The following is a 19,593-nucleotide window of genomic DNA, read 5'->3' as shown; positions in this document are numbered from 1 at the left end:
CCATTTGCGTTGACATGGTTTTCATTAAATCTTTGTTTTATAACTGAAACAATTTTATTTCCGATTCGTGCATTAAAGTCACTCATAAAAATTAAGGGTTCTTCATGAGATATTTCATCCAGGATGGTTTGCAATTGTTCGTAGAATGCCTCTCGTTCCTTCTTAGGTTTGCAGTCCTCGGGGCTATAGATATATATGACATTTAATTATTGGTAGTCCATTATGATATTCATATGTATTATTCTTTCGGAGATATAACGGCAGTTATTATATCTTAGTTGTTATATCTACGCTTGCTCGTGATCATTCTTCTTTCTTCACTCCACTGTATGTTAGAAAATATTGGTTTTAGTCTCTTTGGCTTTTACCTTTCTTCTTGGTTTCTTGGATTGCACAAATAGCCATGTTTTTATTTATCAGTTCTTTATACAGCACATGGCTGCGAAATATTCAAGACTGGACAAACATGACTGTAGACGAATTATTCCACGTTGCAAAAGACAGAGAAGCTTTTAAAAATGTGGTCGCCAACCTCCGTTAATGGGGACGGCATAAGAAGAAGAAAATACAGCACATTACATAACATATATAACCCTATTTATATTTAAAATTTAATCATATATTGTCGATGATTATGAATTTTAAATCCAAGGCAACAATGGCAACATACTAAGCTCTTATTGGAAAATCTTACTTAAACGTGGTTGTCATTTTCGACTATGGGCTCGGTATATAATACACCAGATTGTACAGTTCTAGTGCATTGATACAGTATATTTTTGGAGTCACTTGACAGTCTCCAAAAAGTATTTGCCGCCGGAAATTAAGCGCCCCGTAGTTACGAAAGGTATGTAACTGTTTTAGGTTTTCTGTCATAGCATCTGTAGTTTGTCTCCATAAAACAGCTCTAGGTGTCCATTGAATTCCTTACTTTACTTTACGTAATAATTTATTACAACAATTATAGAGGTATAAATTTACTGAACACCGCACTTAAACTTACCACAAAAGTCCTAACCAACAAAATCAATAAACTAACAACTTTATCAGATGAACAATAAGGATTCAGATCCGGAAGATCCTGCGTAGACACCGTAGACAAAACAGAAACAGGAGTGGAACGAACACATTAGTAGAATTGCAGAGGATAGGATAGTACAAATAGCACGAGATAAGTCACTAAATGGACGAAGTATTGGCAGACTTGGCAGAGGCTAATTGAAGAAGAAACAGGCTTTAAAGCCTACATATAAGAAAGAAAAAGAAAGAAGAAAGAAGAAAGAAGAAAGAAGAAAGAAGAAAGAAGAAAGAAGAAAGAAGAAAGAAGAAAGAAGAAAGAAGAAAGAAGAAAGAAGAAAGAAGAAAGAAGAAAGAAGAAAGAAGAAAGAAGAAAGAAGAAAGAAGAAAGAAGAAAGAAGAAAGAAGAAAGAAGAAAGAAGAAAGAAGAAAGAAGAAAGAAGAAAGAAGAAAGAAGAAAGAAGAAAGAAGAAAGAAGAAAAGAATTTACGGGTAAAGTTCAAATAATTAAATCTTATCCATTCAGAATCGAGCGATCTGAATGACCGTGTCAGTTGCATGCAGGAGATCCTGTTCAATACAAGGCTTCTCCAACAGAGGACAAATAAGTAGATGTGTTGAATCTTGTACCGTTCAACATTCACACAGTGTATAGGAGTTAGCAGAAAACAGTCACCGTTTCTCCATGTTGGTTTTACAGGAAACTGAACAGAAGGAATAGCTTCTTTCCATTTGGCAAGTCGAGTACTTTCTGGTGTATCTTGCAGACATGTCGATCTGGACAGAAAACTTTTACTCGATGTCAGTCTTCGCACGGTAGGCTGATAAACTCTTTCCGCTCGAAAGTCACAATATTTAAAAAACCGTTCATGTGAAGGAATAAAATTCAAATCTTAATACGCCGTCTATATAACATTTCTTTAAATCATAAAAAAGCAGAGAAAAATTAAAAATCCGCCCTGCTGTCTACTTCACTGTAAAAAAGAGATTTCAAACGAGATTGGTCGCTTTAATTAGCCTTAACTAATAAATGTCTTTATAGATGGTCGAGATAACAGGCATAATTTTTTACCTCTGTCAAACAATAGTCAGATAGTATAACATTTCAACCTACCAGGATGCTTTCTACCATTGGCGTAAGATGCAACAGGTAACTCGGTGATGATTATCTGAAAAGATAAAAAAAAATGGTTTAAAAGGCACCTGGGAATTCAACTAGAATCTTTTTTTAAAGATAAGATGGTTCAAAATAGAAAAGTAATAGAGATAACGTATTTCCTTTTCAATATCTTCTACAGAAATTGATTTTGAAAACAGTTGTCAACAATAGTTGTCAGCGTAAAGTATATATAATTATTTGGAAAAAATTTTGTTCAATCATACAACAAAATAGATTAATATATTAAAAATATATTGTTTGATACACCTATTAGACCAGGGAAATAAGCAAAAAAAGTACCCTGTTAATGACACTGAAGAAAAAGGATTTTAAATATTGCAAAATCATTTTGCAAAAACATATCCATTTTTGGCTCATAAATAATTACTTTTGAACTATTGCCTGCAAGAAAATTAATTTTTCGTGTTTGGAAAGTTAGCATTTTTCTAAAAATTTAAAAAAAAGAAAGTTGTCCTAGGACAATTTGAGAGGAAGTTAGTCCTTTTTTTTAATTGACAGCAGCTTTGTTTATAAAAATTACGAGATCTAATTAGCATCATTTGAAAGAACATATTTTAAAGTTTTAACGTGCAAAATTCGAAAAAGATTGCCTATTAATTAAAAATTTTAATGGCAACCTATTTATTTATTTATTATTATTTATTTATTTACCAAATGTTAACCAAATTATAAAAAAATGTTTATTTGCTTCGAAATTATTTGCTTTTAATAATTTGAGTTATTCTAAGACAAAAAATATTCTTGTGTTTTTTCGTAAAATATTTACATCAAACGTAAAATGTAAATAAACAACTAAAAATGACGAAAAAGCCGATTATAAGGTCTTTCGAGGCCATTTTTCGATAGGATATATATCGAATTAAAAAAAAACAAAAAATAAAATAAAAATGGTAAAATTGGCATTTTTCGTCGCAGCAAATGCCTGGCAGCCCCCGATAAGATATTGGATGGTTTCTTGAGCTTTACATCCATATCAGCATTTGTTATTATGGACATGAGGGTCTTTGAGGATATATTTCAGGTAATTTTTGGTGGGTATAACCTGATCTTGAATGACGAGTAATAAACCTTCTGTTTCAGGGAACATATTTCCTGATGTCAGCCAATAGTTCGACGCAATATTATCGACATGGTCTTGACTGACTCCATTGGGATGTCCGTGCGGAGGTTTACACATCCAGGTGCGCATTTTTTGTCCTTAGTAAGATGGTTTATGCGCATTTCTGGTTCCCTCAGTTTGATCGGTGTTGTATCATCTACTGCACAAATCGCGCGATGTAGAGTAGATGTCTCAGCCTGCCCCTGAAAATAAGTTCTTAAATTACTAATGATGTCGTTGTTTCTACTGTACTTCGAGGATGGTGCTTTTGTGCCTTTGTGAGGTGTGTTCGTACTTTTCGCGGAAGATTTTCTATATCCGTTTTTGTCCACTTAACAATACCAAATGAGTAGCTGTAGTGCTTAGTATATTTAACAAATTTTTACTATTAAGGTGTGATCGAAGCAGCTGTTTTAACCTTCGTATAAACACAGTAGTTATCTCAGTTTTCATTTGCTTATGGTCAATCTTCCGCGCTTGATTTATTCCGAGGTATATATACATTTTATGTTCACCCATGGCCTCAATGTTCAGGCCGTTTTGCATATCAAATCCACCGTGCTGAACCTTTTCTTTGATTATATTTAAGACACGGCACTTGTCAAGATCGAAGTGCATACTAATATCATTAGAGAAATTTTCTACTGTTTTCAGCATCTGATCCAGGTGGCTTCGAGTGGAAGCCAATAGTTTTAAATCATCTATTGTATATGGACATGCCACAACAGTAGTGTTATTTTTTATGCTAAAACCCGTGTCAGTTGAGTTCAGTAGCTGGGATGGGGGTTTATCGCTCGACAAAACCACAGTGGGCTCAACGAGTCTCCTTGAAATCGCTCTGGTTGATTGCAATATTTTCAGTTTCGATATTGTTTTTACCAGGTATTTTGAGGTTAATGTCTTCTAATCTCACATTATATGTTTTAAAACTTTATGTAGGTATTTTTAATATATAAGCCATTCATTCGGCACTGAATCAAACGCTTTCTTGTAGTCGATGAAAGCAGTAAAGAGATTCCTTTTTTGCTATATGATTATTTAGAAATGACTGAATCGATGATAAGTTGTTCTTTGCAGCCCATGGAACCCTTAGATGTATTTACCATGTTGGTAGATACGCCGGGCTACACAGGGTGTAACCAATTTATACAGAGTTGGAAGACAAGTAATTGGGCGATACTTGGTTGGATCTTGGGTGTCATTTTTATTATTATTATTATTTCATTAAATTAATATTATTAAATTATTGTTAGATTGTAAGAAGAAGAGAAGAAATTATTGTTATAATTAGAATAAGCTAATGTTAAATAAAACAAGAACGAGAATTTGTGGAAAAGATGGTATATGTAGATACCATCCCAAATTAAAAAGCGGGAACTTTTTCGTAATAATTGTTAAATCGTTTCGTTATTTTAATTTTTATGTAACATTTCTATCCATTTATATAAATTCCTATTTTTGGGAATACATTATCATTGTTTCCAAAAAACTCTTACTCATTTTTTAACTCCAGCAAAACATACGTACTGCATCACTTAGTTCCTGCTACAAATTTATATTATGAACATTAGAAATTAAGTTAATAATCGTTTCTCCGAAATTCCTGTTTCACCATAATGTAAAATATTTGGGAAATTTACGTTTATACGTAGGTGTTGAAACTGATTGATTTTCTCCGAAAAAATCTGATCGAGAAACATCTTAATAGAAAAACAAAAACCAACCGAATTTTTGTTTGATGTCGAACGTAATGATTGCATTTGCGATTGGAATTTTGTTTTGATATGTTGATTAGAGCAATTAATACAGGAACATAACAAATAGAGACCTACACGAAATAGTTTAATGAACGTATGAGATTCTAGCTTGTTTAGTTTTTCCAAATAGTTGGAATATCTATAAGTTAAATGGTTTCATGTTGTCATTCTTCTAGTTTGTACTCATCGATTAATTGATTTTTGACTAATTCAGTAAAGGTTTAATTATAGCAAACCCATTCGAATATTGAGGTAAATTATTTTGTTATTAAATCCGTAAAATAGTTTTGAAACACAATTCAGATATCTGCCTTAATCTGAGCCTTCTAAAAATTGCAGGCATAGCAGACGATGATAAAGATGTTAATAGAGACATGGAAAATCTAAAATTTGCATTCCACGACATGTCTCCTCAACTAAGCAGAAATCATTAGCGAATTGGTTTCTTGTACTCATACAGAGTAGATCCGAATAAAATGAAAAAGACAGTCAAGATTTCATTTCACGTACAAAGCATCTATGTATCTGTTTATACGCATTTCGCTTTAATAAAGCTCATCAGAACAGATATTCATAGACGTTCTCAACGTGAAAAATAAATCTTTCCTGTCTTTAAGAAGTAACAATAAAATGGCTTCGAAACGGACGCAATAGCGACATCTAATATTAAATCCGTAAAATAGTTTCGAAACACAATTCAGATATCTGCCTTAATCTGAGCCTTCTAAAAATTGCAAGGCATAGCAGACGTTGATAAAGATGTTAATAGAGACATGAGGAATCTAAAATTTGCATTCCACGACATGTCTCCTCAACTAAGCAGAAATCATTAGCGAATTGGTTTCTTGTACTAGTGGATCCTTTTTAGAAGGCTCAGATTAAGGCACATATCTGAATTGTGTTTCGAAACTATTTTACGGATTTAATATTAGATGTCGCTATTGCGTCCGTTTCGAAGCCATTTTATTGTTGCTTCTTAAAGACAGGAAAGATTTATTTTTCACGTTGAGAACGCCTATGAAAAGCTGTTCTGATGAGCTTTATTAAAGCGAAATACGTATAAACAGATACATAGACGCTTTGTACGTGAAATGAAATCTTCTGTCTTTTTCATTTTATTTTGTTATTCTTTACAAAACAGTGGCCATTAAATATCGATTTAACTTCATTTATTTCGTTGGTAGGCGTGCAAAGGGGTACAATTATACATTTGGTGAAAAATGAGAAAAGTACACTACGCTGTAAAAAACAAGTTCATGTGTGGTTGTGCAAAGAGACATAAGTCAATAATGACACCGTTATCTAGATATGAGTTGGAGCCCAATGACTCTAAATCAAAATTTTGCATTTTAACGTAAAAAGAAGTATATTTAGCAATGTAGGATCAACAGTAATGTACAAATATGTTATGATATATTTTTGAACCTCTGTTCCACAGCGTCCTACATGTAGAACGTTGGACACATAACAGTACTACATACAGTACTTTATTTTTGCGTAAATTACATGCTTTTATACAAAATATATCAATAATTTAGCATATGTCATGTATATTTACACATCCAGGGGTTTTTCTCTAAATGATGCACTGGCTATGCTGGAGGACGAGGAAGATATGATAGAGAACGTTGAGTCATTGACTATTTTTCCGCCAGAAAATGCCACGGATTCTCAAACTGATGAATATTCTGGTGACGAAGACACACTTTCCATAAATCATCTATCTGCTAAACAGCTTAGAGCGTCTGCTGAAATAAATTTTCATAAATATAATACAAGGCAAAACATTTTTTCTAATACAGAAGATGACAAAGATGGCCCATCACTGGAAGAATATGAAACGCCATTAAAAAGAACAAAAACAATAAAGAGAAAAAACATTTATAAATGGGAAATCGAAGATTTGGTGTATGATGGTAACGCATTTAGTAACGATGAAGAAGAAATACCTCTGCAAACCCCTTTCCAGATATGTTTTCTTTATTTTTGATGACAAAATATTGGACCTAATAGTTGTCGAATCAAATGGATATGCAGGGCAACAAAACCATTGTCTGAAAATAGAAAAACGTGAGGTAAAAGCATTTATTGGAGTGTTATTACTTAGTGAATATGTGCCAGTTCCGGGGCGGAAAATGTTCTGGAAAAACGAAAGAGACAGTCAAAATGTACCGGTTTCTAAAGCTTTGTCAAGGAATAAATTTGAATATATTTTATCTTACTTTTACCTAACTGACAAGGTCACTATAAATACATCCGACAAATTTGCTAAAGTTAGGCCATTGTTTGATCACCTCAATGCTGCATTTTTGAGATTTGGTAAATGTGAGGAAATGCAATGTGTTGACGAAGCCATGGTATCATATTTCAGCCGCCATGGCTGTAAACAATTTATTCACAATAAGCTAATTCGCTATGGCTACAAACTTTGGGTAAGAGCAAGTAGATTAGTCTACGTAAACTGGATGGAATCTTACCAAGGTGCTACCACAAATATTAGCGAAAAGTATATTGATTATGTAGTAGGGCCATCTGTTGTATTGGAGTATGCCGACGTTTTAAGAACTAGGTGGCCTAATAAACGGATGCACCTATTTTTTGATAATTTCTTTTCCACGTTATCTATGTTAGAATTGCTATCGGAGAAAACTTTCAACGCTACCGGCACAATACGTTAAAATCGCATACCTAATGGGCCACTAACAAAGTCAAAAGAAATGAAAAAGCAAGCTCGAGGCGTTTTTGATTTCAAAAAAACATAAAACCGGAACATTATTGTCGTGAAGTGGCATGACAACAGCATTGTCACCCTGTGCTCAAATGCAGTAGGCGTAAACCCCCTGCATAGGGTGAAAAGATTTCACGGAAAGAACTGACAAATATTCAGGTAAGTTATAGTTTTTTAGATTACTGTTACAAACGCATTTAGTTTTTATTTTCAACAACATGCTTAATGTCATGACATTTTACAATACATATTTTAGGTGTCGCAGCCACATCTGGTAAATTTGTACAATGCAAACATGTAATGAGTAGACAGATGTGACCAAAATTTGAGCCTTTATAGAATTTTACTGAGGGGCAAGAAATGGTATTTTCCGCTGGTGTCACACTGTATTGATGTAGCTCTGCAAAATGCTTGGTAGTGGCATAGACAAAGAGGTGAGGACCTAGATCAGTTAAAATTCCGAAGACGAGTAGCCACTGCGCTATTAATACAAAATAAAAAACGGGTGTGGCAGTCCAGTGGGACTGCCGGTAGAAGTTACACTTCTATACACGCATTCGCCGTTACAAATTTATTTGGGAGTCAATCTGCACAATCATTACATATGTAATGCTATAGGTAAGACATAGCAGAAAGAGAAACAGAATTAATAACAACTTACTAACAATTAATAAACAACATTTGACCTGTAATAGGAGTATAGTAAATGAAGGATAGAATCAATATTTTGATGAAAATGTATATTTTTATTTTCATATATGTATGAAAGGAGTTGAATGCAAAATTTTTTTACACATACTCTGCAGTAAAATTCATTGTTTATTTTTTTATTAATATAAAAATACAATACAATACACTGCAACATAATTCAATATAATAATACAATACAAATTAAAACGCAATATTCATAAGTATTTAAAAATGACAATAATATACATAACTTTTCTACTTACGCATATGTTTAATTTACCATGTACTAATATTAATAAAAAAGTCCTGCCCGACTGGGAATCGAACCCCGGTCTCCCGCGTGACAGGCGGGGATACTGACTACTATACTATCGAGGACATGACACAAACGTATTTCAAAATTGACAGTTCTGGGTCATACAGTGATTAATTGAGATTATTATTTTGAAATACAAAAGACTAATATAATTATGAACATTTAATAAATAATACAAAACATATCACATAAATAATAATATTAATAAATATTTTATTATATATATAATATTATATGTATATATATAATATATATAATATTAAATATATATACAAAAGGGACATTTTTATATTCGTGGGAGGAAGAGAGAGAAAATATATCTTCTGTCTCTCTCTTACACATTATCTTACATATGTAATGATTTCACAGATTCGCTCACATACAAATTTCCAACGTGGAGCGCGCGTATAGAAGTATAACTTAAAAAAATTTAAACACATTCGAACGTTCATAAGTCATCCACCGAAGGTTTAGAGTTTAGACATTATGTTTGATCATATGGATCATTTGGTAATTACTCAAAATAAGCAATCACGCTGTGCACATTGCCATGAAAAAACAATCACCAGATGTTCAAAATGCGACAAAGGCCTCCACGTTAAATGTTTTTTGGTATACCATACAAAAAGTGTATAGTTAATGTAGGTACCCTTAAGTGCCCATCGTCCTACATATTATAGAACGCCCAAAATTTTGTATATTTATCAAAAAAATAAATTTTATTTTCGTCTAATATATTTTAGTTTACCCTAAATTAAACCATTATAAGAAAAAAAATAATTAAAATCACAAGTAGATATAATGGGCATATCTGGGTTAAAACATATTTGTAATTTTTTTATGTAAAAAAAGTAATTGTGAAAATAATAAGCATAATAGAAGAAAAATTAACACGTAGGTATACATTTAATGTTCATATAACAAAAAAATAAATTTTTTGTATGGTCTGTAGGTCTGTAGGGTATAATTTTTTTCTCTGGTCTATAAATAGATGATTTAAAAATGGAATATCCTATTAAAAATGATTGATTCTCAGAAGTATTAGACTAAAATGCCAAATGAATCAAAATCACCATATTAGATTGCAACGGCTAAAGCAATGTGATAAGGAAGCAACGGAAAACCACCTCATTATATTCTATAGTATAGTGATCATGGTAATAATAAAAGAAGCGAATTGGACAATTCCATTGTAATTATATTTTCGAATTGTTTCCAATTCCCTGTGTCCAATTCTTCTCGATCGTCGATGATAAACTAAAATGTTGAAGTCGTGGAGTAAAGTATAGTTTTAGTGACAGCTACTGAATTATTAATTATGGTAATTATGGTTGTTGAGATAAAAATTTACAATAAACGGCGTTCCAAACTATTCCCGAAGTCATATCTTATTAAAATGCTACGATTCATCAAATAAGTGTATTGCCCTCTGCATAGAACAGAAAACTGACTTTTGAAAGCTGGCAAATATAATTTAAACCGAGTAAATGATTGCAAGCATTTCCTCAATACCTATTAGGCAAATCTATAGTTTGTAGGAAGTTGAACAAACTGTACTTAAGGTACTAATTGATATATGTCACAAATTATACACGGTGAAACTAGAAAAATTCAGAAAATTAAGATTGATGTGAGATGACAAATTAATGAACTAATTTGAGATTGAACACGAATAATGTTACTGCTGATGGGCTATCGAACCCAAGATCTGGTAGGAGTATGAGAATACAATATATGGCAAGACATATAAAAGTTATACATGAAAACGTTATAATAAAATCAGAATCCCGAAGAATAGAGAAATCCGTAAGGGAAAATACCAACGTGAAGGTCCAAATAATATAATACATACCGAAGGAAGAATGTGAAGACTACTATAAAGAACTACTCACAGAGGCTCGATTATAATTACTACCTAGGTGGTGTTTGTAAGTTTTAATAAATAAATAAATAAATAATTTATTGAACAAGACTCAGAAGATCGGCAGCAATGGAGCCAGAATAGTGAAGAAATTGTATAAAACCTTTACGAAAACAAAAGGGCAACAATTAAATGCTCAAGGGCATTCAGAACTACAACATCTTACTACAAGGATCCTCTTCCTCTCAGACACTATACAAAATTTTCTAGAACAAATTCTCGCTCTCTCTCTCGCTCTCTCTCTCTCTCTCTCTCGCTCTCTCTCGCTCTCTATCTCTCTCTCTATTATATATATATATATATATATATATATATATATATATATATATATATATATATATATATATATATAATTGGGTTTTTCGATTAACCTTGGGTAAGCCTTTACGTGTCAAGTTCGAAGCTACCATACATTTCAATCCTTATTAAAAACTTTTTTTTGCACATAGTAACAAAAAACACCACTATGTTACTAGCAAAGTTTTTTAATATTCTAACTCTACAATTCTAAGTTACGGTAAGATCAATAATGTTTTAATAGATAATATATGGTAGCTAATTATAATTTATTCTCTTTCAGCCCTGAAGAAGCTGAATATTAATTCTCTTTGGCGAAAACGTTCGGCGAAACAATTGATACACATTAGAGTATTTCTTGCAGATTTCCCCAATATTTAAGAGTTTACTATATATATATATATATATATATATATATATATATATATATATATATATATATATATATATATATATATATATACAGTCCATCTAATTTACAAACCGTTGCACGTCATCGGCGTCATAGCCCGTGACGTCACTTGATACCAACACGAAATATTTAGGCGGTAGGTGTGTTCTTTTTTAGAATCACTTTGCCGAGTACACTGACATTACAGCCACTAGACATATTTTATTATATACGCGTAGAAATAATATTTAAAGATTTCTATTAACGTTAACTTAAAGAAATACACAATAATATGTTTCATTTAATTTGTATAAATGCATTATAAAGCGTTTTTATGAAGAACATTTGTTCGGAACACACTGTAACTGTAATCGAACGAAGGTGAAATTTTGGTATAAATTGGTAACACTTATTTGGCAGTTGCGGTGTTGACACTTTCGTTTTGTTTTTATTATTTACTATGAATTAAACTATGTTGTTTTTTAAATAAGCGGCTCAAATTGTTTTTAACAAGATTATTTTTTAACTCTTGTTTTGTTTCTATTTATTTACATTAAATATTAATTTATTTTGTTGTACACTTTTCCAAAAATTATGTGACCCATTTGATTTAAAATGGATTCAGGAATTTTTGTATACTTTGGCAACTATGTCAACTTCGATCTCTGACGTAGATAATGACGTGCAACGGTTTGTAAATTAGATGGACTGTATATAAGTTTTTGTTAGGTAACTTTCGGGAAAGCGTCAAATCAAGGATCTGCTAGAGATGGTATAAGCCAGTTTGGTGTAGAACTTTATTCTAAATGTGAAATTTTCGGTGATAGGCTGTAACCTTCATCAGCAACTAAATGGAAAACTTATTTAGTACAAATGTTAAAAGTTAACATTTAAAAACCTACATTGAAAATGTTCAGTTAGTCCTAGTGGTGAAGAACACTGTCATAAATATGTTAAAAATATTAAAACATACATTTAAAATTTTCAATAAAAACATTACAACACAAAAGGGTATTTTTACAAATACAACACAAAAACATCTAAAACCCAACAAAAATCGCATCTTCATGTTTAAGGTAGAAAAGAAGAATTTTTCTTCTTTTTTGATGACAATGTTTCTGATTTCTGTCAATATCTAGATGTCATATGTAACAAGGTTATATTTACATCTTCACCTCATGCAATAACATGGAAATTGGAAAAAATCTTTTAAAGAACCAAAATAGCAGGAAAATAAAGTCTGCTCTCAAGTGCAGGCAGGTCATCTGTGTATTTTATGATAAGTTACCTCCATTTTTTAACCTGTTACATCTTGTCAAGTCAAGAGCTGCAGTTATGGATGTAGTATGGATGCTTCTATATATATATATATATATATATATATATATATATATATATATATATATATATATATATATATATATATATATATATGTATATGTATATGTAATATGTAATATGTATATATACATATACACATTACATTTATATATTTTTATAAAGCCCTGTGGAAAGATTCTAGAATAAACAAAATAAATGCATCACAAATAACTGTAGGTTTGGCAGGCAATCTTCCGTTAAACACACTGCGTTTCCACCTGCCTCCGGCTCCTGCCTGTCTACGCTACTGCCGAAACAATTTGCTGCCTCCAAGTCTGCCTTCCACTCATACTTTTGTACCGAATACCTCAGAGCAGCATTAGAGAGCGAGTGCATACGGACAAGAAACAGGGGCCACACGTGATTTCTGGGCACACCTGTGCTCCAGCTCAAGGCAATCAGGGGAAGCAGGACCGCCGCAGCGGCGGGTGATCCTTACGAGGGATATACTAAAGAAAAACTGTTTATCATTTACGATACCCTTATGATATACAAGTATATTCACAATTATATCTGGAATAATCATTTGAATAAGGAATAACGAGTTCAAATAGGTCGACAATTTTAGATGGTGAAGTGATTTTAGTTAAAAATAACACGAATTAAACAGAGCTCTTACAAAGATAAGATAAAAGAAATCTAAAAAGAATGTAAAAGCGGAAATTCAAAAGTATTTGATGAAATAGGTTTTTGTTTTTTTTTGTATTACAGTATTTTAGCGTTTGTGAGCAGAACAAAACATTTAACGGCATACCGAATAGACAAAATATTCAGGAAGCAATAAAGAGTTTAAAAAATATGAATATTTAAAAAAAACTGTTACGAAAACAAGATGACCAAGAATCAGATGAAAACATAGAAGCATAAGATATGAGCTAGATAACAGAACAAAATAGGAAGGGTAGTCAATTATAAAAAGAAGTCCTAATGCTAAAATCCAGACCTACATTCAGATTTTAAGTTACTTTCGTCTTCTATACAGTGGTGGCACACTCAAGTTTTCAGATTTACCAGTTTTTCATATATTTTAAATTGTGTAAGTGCCCAAAATCACCTATAGTTTTCAAAAAAAGTCATTAACGCCAAAATAGTAACACTTAGACCAAATGTATGCTCGAAAGAGAAATAGAAAAATGCAATGCAAACCAAATAACGAAGTTGGGGACTGGGGTCCGGTATAACCATATAACCGTAAAAAACGCATGCTCAAAAATATTTTCATTGCAAACTTTACTATCGAAATCGTATGCAGCTGAATTTTCAGATCTCAATCCACTTAAATTGGCAGATACGCCTAATAGGTCACTCATCGTGTGACACTCGATATAAATATATTAGCTAAATTTTAAAGCAAATTTCTGAATTTAATAGATAGTCACGTAAAGAAGAAGAGTAACAGATAACAGGCAATCTTCAGCATTAGAAACCAGCGCCTTGGGGCAAAAATGCTGGTGACGAGTTTACCTATCTGAGGTAATCATATTACGAGTCTCCAAAGGACGTCGGTGACTAGTTTGCTATATCTCGGAAGATCTAATAATTTTATGAGGGTTACAAAGTATTAAGTTCGTAATTGTCAATTGAATAAACTGGCAATATAATTTAATGGAAGGCGTAGTGGACGTAGATAGAATGCCGGAGGAATGAGACAAAAAATGATCATCAAGCACGAATAAACACCAAAAAATGACTACAGAGGATTGACACTGTTAAATGATGCATATATAATTACGTCGACAATCCAAAATGATGATGGTGATGATGATGATGTAATCATGTTAATCTCGGTTTTCCCCTTCCTCATTCCATTTTATCATTGCATTAATTCTCTTGCTCATTTCTTGTTCACAAGATCTAACCCTATATTACTTTTTTTTGGTCACATTATGTTCTTTATTAATATCTGAGTTTGTTCTACTTTTATTTTCACCTTACTCTATTTTGATCGGTCCTAGTAGAGTTACTAAAATGTTTCTCTAAACTGTTCGTAAGTCTTTTTTCTTATACCATTTAGAATGGTTCTGGAAAATTACTGAATAGCTTTTAGACCTTCACCGGATCTGAAGGTAAATTCATTTGTATATCATGATATCTAAGATTGATGAGGGCTGGGATTAGAGTCATAGGTCTAAGTTTCAGCCTCTTAGAATTCATTGGATGAGCTCAAACTGTCATTTAGATCGATATATACTTTCTAGACAGAAACCAAGAGGGTCTCAGCATAAATACTTTAGAAATACATACTATACTTTTTTAGAAAACCAGCCACTTTTAGTTCAAAGCGTCAAAGCCTATAAAGAGCTTTACAGACTTTGAAATTTTGTAGTTATAACTTAAAATTGGTTTGGAAACGTAAAAAATCTCGTCAGAAATTAGAAATAAGCAACCAAGTAAACTAGCTGTAGGCACTAGGCCGTAAAGGAAGAAAATTGATCAAGGAGCCTTCCCTAAGCTCAATATCTTTTAGTGAACTAATTAAAAGCTACGCAAAATTGAAATTTGATACTTAGGAACACAATAAATTAAAATCTCATATGTTTCATACGCTAGGTATGAGATAACTAAAAATTTGTAAAATTATTCTCTGAAACGTCAAAAGAGGTCCTTTAAACGAGCAAATTAAACTGTTTACAGGCTTTCTCACAAATCAGATCATATATGTAATACCTATACACATGCACAACATGTACAAATCTACAAACAACACCATGCCAAACTATCCAGAACCTCCAGACCAACAAATCATTTAAAAACTCAGTACTGTTATTATTTGGAACAGCATTTAGTATTGTTCGGAAGCTATTTTCTTGTGGCATTTTAAAGTAATTACTATTTAAATGGGAATAAGCCACAATTAAAGGTTAAAGTAAGTTTATTGACGTTTCAATTTCCACTTCGGAAATCGTTCTCGAAAATTGCATTTAGTACTTTTATATTTAAAGATATTATGTCGGTCAGATAGCCAAGCGGGCTAGGCGGCCGATTCTTATTTGCTTCACTGTCGAATGGTTCAGTGGATGTGGGTTCGAGCCCTAGCTCGGTGCGCAGAAAAATAAAAAAGGCTAACGCAGCAGTTTAAAATTCTAGATGAATCTGCGGCTTAGACTAGAATATGCTGGTGTCTGATCGGCCTATGGTGGAGTGATACTCCTCCATAGATCCCTACCGGAAGGGCGTGACTCCTAAATATTGGTATTCAGTATATTGGTTCATATATATATATATATATATATATATATATATATATATATATATATATATATATATATATATATATATTGATATGATATAGGAGAAAGAAAGATATTGTTTAAAAAATTAATTTATAAGTTATATACTAGATAATTTTAGATATAACAAGTATTTGGTTATTTTAAGAAGTTATATACTAGAGAATTTAATAAAAATATATTTATGTGAGGGCATTTTTAATAAATTAGCATATAATAAGTGTAAAAAGTTGTATTTTAATGTTGTAAATATATTTAAGTGAGCCATGTGCATAGGCAACCAACTATACAGTAAATTGACAGACAGAAATTAATCATAATACGAATATAAAGTGGGGTTATAATAATAATGTTAATTTAAAATGTTTAATTTATATATATTTAATGATTTAAATGTTTATTCTGATCTGAAAAGCCTAAATGTCAACAAAATTATTAATAGAAAAGAATGGAATTCTCTGGATCACCGGAGATGGCCATGTTTGCGAAATGGTTTGTTCCAGAAAATTCAGACATGTATTTAATAGAACAAATGGAACATGATTTATTGCCAGATGATTCTAGAACAGAAAAAAAGATATAAATACCCGGTGATTTGGATTAGGAGGGATCAGTTATGAGTTACAGTTACTGTGAGTCCAGTTTATTATGAAAGTTAGTAGACACATTTAGTTAGTGAAGTAAATTGTTCAGAATTTTCAAGAAGTCAGTCAGAAAAGTTTAGTAAGAAATATGAAAGTTAGTTGGAGTCAGTGAATCAGTTACAAATAGTCCAATTGTTTAATATAGTGAGTTAAATGAAGATTAAAAATTATGCATATATTTTAATGCACATTTATAATTATACACAAATAATTATTGAAGATTAAAAAGGTATATTTGAAGAAATTAAAATTATATTATGATTGGAGATTAGTATAAATCAACTTATAATAATTGGATATTGGTATATTGAAAAGAAGAATAAATATAAATGCTGTTTTGCTGGTTTGCTTGGTGGTGTATAAATGCTGGTGAAGAAAAATATATTTTAAATTGGTAGAAGCTGATAATTGGAAAAAGTAATTTCACAAAAACAAGGATAACCGAAGTACGAATACATTCAGTGGTGATTAGAATATATATAGTGGAAAACAGTTCATTTAGGCATTCAGTGAAAGAAAGGTACAAAATTTTGTTAATATAATTTAGTTAGTGTCATAACAATTTCAATTTTGAAGATAGTTTGTTTAAATTTAACATTGTCTATAGAATTTAATTAGTTTTATAAGAATATCAATTTAAGGATAGTTTATTTTAAATTTACATTGTCTAGGTTAGATATATATGTGTGTTTCATAATAGTTATAATAAAGATAATTTAAAAAAGTACTTACAAACTAATTCTTTGAGAACCGCGATAAAAACCCTATATTATTAAAAATACTCATTGCTCATCATTCAAACAAAAAACACATCATAACAATATATACGAGTATATAAAGATTTTTTCATTATTTTTGATATTATTCTTCCCTTGTAACATATGAACTTATTTATTAATTTATTTTAATTACTTATTTCTACAAATTTCTTACGTTAAAATTGACTATATTCATATTTTTTGTCAAACCTGAGAACCACTTATTACTTACGATTACATAACCACACGTCTGTGGGAAAATCATTCATTTTAACCTAAAACGCTTGAGATAACGGCTTTTAAACTTTTAAAAAATTAACTTCTTGAGATTTCTAATTTAAAGGATGCAAACGAACTTTTGTAAATTTCACACGATCGAAGTAGAATTGCACCACCCCAACGCATAAGAACTAAGCAAAACTTTGTGGCGTGCGCACCTACAGTTAAGTACCTGTCGAAATATAATTACCACCTGCGTCATCGCAGACCTTATTTATTCACTTTCGCGAGGATGACGGGATTTATCGCTGTTCTCTTTAGCTGACATCTTCAACATTCAAAAGGGGTAAGTATGTTTGTTTTGTGCTGATAATAATTTATAAGTTATGCCAATCGATTTTTCTTCGTATTTACGATCGTATACATTTTAGTTTTTTCGGCTTTAATTAATCAACCAGTTATTTCTAATACTTTCTACATAAAACGTTATCAACAACGAGAGAAGATATCTCAGAAATCTATCGATTTATATTACTACATGTTGAATGTCCCCTGTACAATTATATCTTGAAAAGTAATCGCCAAAATCCGCGAATTAAACTTTATATACAACCTAACAAAACTGAATAATATCCTACTTACTTTATGACACATTAAAAGTAATAGTTGTCTCCGTTGTTATTGGCCTTCTAAAAACTTTTCGTACAGCTACGGTAGTATTTCCTTTTGACGTTATCTGAAACCATCACATTCCCATTTAATGCTACCCTTTAGCATAAGACTACCGTTTCACTCAGATGTTTACATTTCTTTCCTTCTCTTTTACTGGGTGTATAAGATTGATAGAAAAGATAAAAGTGGAATGCTATGAAAAAGATATTGTTACTAATTGTGAAGCTACATCAGGTGTTATCAAAGATCTTTATTAGTTAATACTAATTGATGTGAGGATAAATATTTAGATAGGATGGTGGGTTTGTATACAAGGGTAATCTACTGGTTTTCTGATTAATAACTGAAGATATAAGATACATGGACGTTTTTTGATTATTGAGAGATTTTAGTCGATATCTAAATTGTTGTAACTGGTTATAAAATCATGTTGATTTATCGATAACTACTTATTGGTCTCGTATATAGAGGATTAAGATATTTGCATCGTAGTTAAGGCTTTACCTGCTAATTAGGGGTCAATTATACTATATTATTTTGAGAAGATGAAGAAGATACATGTGAGGAACTAATTTTAAATGAAGTTAAAGAAATATAATAAGAGACCAAAAAAATAACAAGGGCAGGAGAAAGTGGTACGTACCCTAGCTGAGATTTTTAAAGAATGTGGTGAAAAACTGAAAGAAAGAATATTCTACTTGACATTAGCAGTTTGGCACAAGAAATAATTGCTAAAATAATGGAATTACGCTCTTATTTGTTCAATCAACAACTACTGATCGAACTTACAGGATTACATTTGTTATTTATCGATTTTAAACAGGCATACGACTCCATAAACTGAAGGATATTGTATGAGGCCATAAGAACATGAAAAATACTAGAAAAGCTTGTAAGACTAGTGAGAATAGGAACACGAGAAAGAGGAGAAACATTGGAAGAAAGCTTTTCAAGCCAATTCACAGTAAATAGAGGTTTAAAACAAGGAGATAAGGTATTATAACAAATCGTTAGGAGATCAAATGTGAACACAAACAGGACTATTTTCAAAAGCAAGGAGCAGTGCATAGCGTGCGGATGATGTGATGAAACTAGCGAGAACAGAAAAAACATCTAGAAAAAGGCTTTGAGATGAGACATAACAAGGCTGGCTGTAGTTCTGAAAAGTGGCAGAATTTAAGTACTTAGGAATATCTAAAACGAACACAGGAAAAGAAGGAAAAGAGATAGACAAAAGGTTAATGAAGAGGAGCAGAGCGGTAGAGTGACTAAATTTAATACTCTAAGCAAAAGA

At 31.6% G+C, this 19,593-nt stretch overlaps 1 protein-coding gene across 1 annotated transcript in view; it reads right to left on the bottom strand.

The window, feature by feature from the left end:
• dpp (decapentaplegic morphogen) overlaps positions 1 to 19,593 on the bottom strand; it is a 214,678-nt gene that overhangs the window by 105,155 nt on the left and 89,930 nt on the right. Inside the window, exon 2 of the mRNA XM_072524084.1 lies at positions 2,132 to 2,186. The gene's annotated coding sequence lies outside the window, so the exon portion shown is untranslated. The remainder of the gene's footprint in view (positions 1 to 2,131; positions 2,187 to 19,593) is intronic.

Source organism: Diabrotica undecimpunctata, chromosome 2 (genome assembly GCF_040954645.1).
Source record: "Diabrotica undecimpunctata isolate CICGRU chromosome 2, icDiaUnde3, whole genome shotgun sequence".
NCBI classification, from domain to species: domain Eukaryota; kingdom Metazoa; phylum Arthropoda; class Insecta; order Coleoptera; family Chrysomelidae; genus Diabrotica; species Diabrotica undecimpunctata.
Note: the sequence above shows the minus strand (reverse complement) of the source record. Positions and strands in the feature narration are given on the sequence as shown.